Genomic DNA, 3,883 nt, shown 5'->3' with positions numbered 1-3,883 from the left:
CGTGGCTGTACGCTCCCGCTAAGGTGATCCCGTGGGACAAAGCATCTCCAGGGGCCTGAAAATGGCACTTACTGCACTTCAATGACAGGAGCCCTGTTTAACATGAGGTTCAGTTTGTGCATGGCAGAGGCACGGTATTTCATTAGTTCGTTCAAACACTTCAAAGAGCTCAGAAATAAAAATTCTTGGAATTGCTGCATGAGTCAAAGTTTTTAAAAAGTTTATATTAAAATGTGAATCGCTGGCTTGCTTCGGCGGGGGGGGGGAATCTTGTTTTCAGCAAAAAGTTAATTAGGTGTCCTGAAAATCAGTAATTAAAAACACCACTAACAGACAATAATCATCTGGAGTGCTAATTTCCTTCTTACATAAAAGCCTTAAAAAGGACAGAGTAAGAGAGAAAAGTTCAGCATCAGCATTTGCCTCAAGACCCAATGCACCCAGGGGCTGGCTCAGGATCCCTCCTGCAGGGAAATGAGAGCTAGAAAAGTTATTTTTGTTGCTGCGAAGAAAAGTTGGATTTCTGAAGCTATATGCCTGCACCGTTTAAAATGACAAGCAAACCTGAAATGTCATCCCGAGGGACATCATCGCCACCGCTATCATCCCCCATGCACGTGTTGTTAGACAGAAGTGCCACCACCCTGGGCAGAAAATGCAGCTGCTATTTGCAGTGCAACAATACAAGACTGGAAGCAAAGAATATGGTTTCCAAATTAAACAGCGGGAGTAATTTCTGCCAACAGGATGTAATTACTCCTCTTGTAAAAGAACTGTGGAACACTTAATGGTTTCGAGCACTAATACCTATGGAAACAGAGCCTTCCCCAAATACCCAGCCAAGTGCTAGCTTACCGTTGACTTGGAGAGCAGTAAATGGCCGAAAACACATCCTGTACTGCCTAAAACTTCAAGGGCCTCCTTCCAAATACTGCTCTAGCTGGACTGCTGAAGTCTCTGAAATCAGGTACGATTGCTGCCCAGGGTGAAATTTCTTCTGTCTCTCACCGGAGCTGTAGTTAACGCACTGACTGTGCCAGAGCCCTAACTATAGATTTTCCACCATCCTATCTCAATGCCAGGCCTGTGACTATTTCAGGTAATTTATCTGACAAGACTACTGTATTCCCAAACACCCTGTTTATGAGCAGGCAGGATCTGAGACTATGTAAAATATATCAAGGTAGATGCAGTAGGATATATGGCATCTCAAAGTTGACATGCTTCTGATATGAATTTTCTTAAGGTCTGACCAAAATACATTTCCAGATCAGGAATATGAAGCAGCATCTAAATGCAGAAATGTTTTAATTATGGCCAGAACACTCCCAGCATCCGAAAGCCTCTTCGTAGAAAGCGCATTGCATGAAGTATGCCAGGCCTTAAATACCCTATGGCAACTCAACTCTTACATTTATATGCAAAAATTCATAACCATACTTATGAAAACAGACAAGCAGAACTCTCCACAATGCAACTCTCCTGTTGCAAGATTTTTACTAGATATACTAGTGCAGCCTAGTGTCCCAGCACCTCCTCTTTCATTTCTACCAAAAATACAAAGTTTTCACAGCACATCCATATACCTAGGACCTCCAGCCTCCTGCAACGAAACCAACTCTGAACAAGGCTAGAAGGCTTACCTCACCTCTCGCAGATTATCATGCATTTCCCAGAGATTTTAAGGTGGGATTCGTTAAAATAAAGAAAGGTGCTGCTTATCACAGGGGAAGATTGTCTCTAAGCAACAGGAAAAGACAAAGTTCTTCTGCACAGCCCTGGCTCAAACATCAGCAGAAAAAAATGCTTACATGCTGACAGTTCATCTGAGGAACTGCTCTAGAGCTTAACAGGCCGTAATCAAGACATCAGAGGTTTATTTTGAACAAGCACTTAGGGAACGGACATGAATTCTCGATGTTAGCGGTGTCAGTCAGTACGTGATTCTCCCATTCTCACACCGATGGAAGAGAAAGCAAAGGAGTCGGGACTATTGCACAGCATAAAATTTCTTTTTTAAAAACATAAAGACTCTTTTCAAGCAAAATTCAGCATGCTTGAGGTATGAAACATCGTCTCGCTGACCCTTCAGAAACCCAGAGAACTAACGTTTGCTTTTTTGGTAAGTTAGGCTATTGACAAATTTGTTTTCTTTCATCACACACACGCACAAAAACCTTTACTAATCATATTTCTATCACCATGATCCTCCAGATCTTTCAGTGTGCTTTACAGAGGGTGAAAAAATGAAAAAAAACCAGAAACTGGCAGCACGTTAGGCAGTTTTGGGCAAAGAAAATGATGGATTCTCCCAAAGTCATTTCCTGCGAAGTGAGATTTGCTGTAAGGATCTTGATTACGTACGTCGGTGCTGGGAAGCTACCCGGACACGTGAGGCTATCGTTTACAGCCGATGCAGCCAAGACAGAGGCCGCTACTGGGTTTTAGAAATGAAGAGCCTGAGTACAAGGGAACAGAGAGAGAAGGGATTTTTCAGAAGAGTTGGAGACAGTGAGATTTGATTTCATTTACATCACCCTACTATCTCCTAAGATGGTCCCAATTAGACATATTTTTGTGTACCAAAAGCATATGATGCCACACTCGGCCTTGTCCTCCTCTAACTTTCTTGGCAAAAGCAACAAAGACTTCCTAGCATAAAAAGGCCACACTGTGGTTTTGTTTTCAAACATCACTTCTAGGAAAAATGAGAGGAAAAAAAACCCTTTGCAAGATATTCTGTACCCAAGGACAAAGCTGAATGGTTCCATGTGAGTCATTTTCAATCTTCGCAGGCTTGGCATTTGTGGTATGAACTCAGAAAAGTCATTACCAGTAATTTTGTCTTTTCAAGTGTTTGTAACATATGAGAAATAAATGCTTTTAAAATGAGAAGTCAAATCCTAACCATTTCAGGGACAATTACAGATCACCTTCCTACAACTTCAACCTAGAACCGTTTCACTACGTTTAAAAAATACTTTCAGATGCTCTAAGTAAAGCAAGGCATCCAGTATCTGACTTGAGAAAGAGGTTTTCGAACAAAAATGAAACAAGAAGTGAGACATGATGAAAGAGACGATACGCTTCCTTCTTGTTCACTTGAAGAACTGCCTATTTTGTTGGATTAACCCAAAGTGAGCCTGCAGTCCAGTCATATCTTTTCTCCCTTCTTTACTACAGCCAAGCAGAAACAAGGAGGAGAAGAGGTATCACGTATGCAACAATTTTTCAGGAAAGTTTTTCTTCATTTTAAGTAATCTAAAGGATTTATTTCATGGTCAAAGGAATATTCATTCCTTTGTTCTTACTGACATATTGGAACAGCTTGTCTGAACTCTGATGAAGCATCTATGTATGAGCTTCATTTTTATTTGCTGTATTTTAATGACTGTGGTTATAAACCAGTCTGAATAGGGAAGCTAAAAATAGAAAGAAAACACAAGAATGAGGGTGTCTTTCAAGCACCCGTTTATATTTATAAGTGACGAAACAGGCAGTGCGCTGTGATGGTCTGGGCAGTACCAGCAACCTGGAGTGTCTCCCCTCTCCCTTCCCAGCAGGGCTATCTGACAGTGCCATGGGAGAGACATGATGTTCTTCGAGTCTACACTAACCAAATTATCAATCAAAATTAAGGGTCAGGAATTCTATGAGCACATGAACAAAGAAGCCTGATTCACAAGGGATTTCCAAGCAGCTTTTTCCATACATGTAATCTCTCTCTGATGCCGATATTTTGGTGTCTTGCACTGTGTAGCAGGGCTATCTGACAGTGCCATGGGAGAGACATGATGTTCTTCGAGTCTACACTAACCAAATTATCAATCAAAATTAAGGGTCAGGAATTCTATGAGCACATGAACAAAGAAGCCTGATTCAC

Source organism: Fulmarus glacialis, unplaced genomic scaffold (assembly GCF_000690835.1).
Source record: "Fulmarus glacialis isolate BGI_N327 unplaced genomic scaffold, ASM69083v1 scaffold3545, whole genome shotgun sequence".
Lineage (NCBI taxonomy): Eukaryota > Metazoa > Chordata > Aves > Procellariiformes > Procellariidae > Fulmarus > Fulmarus glacialis.
Note: the sequence above shows the minus strand (reverse complement) of the source record.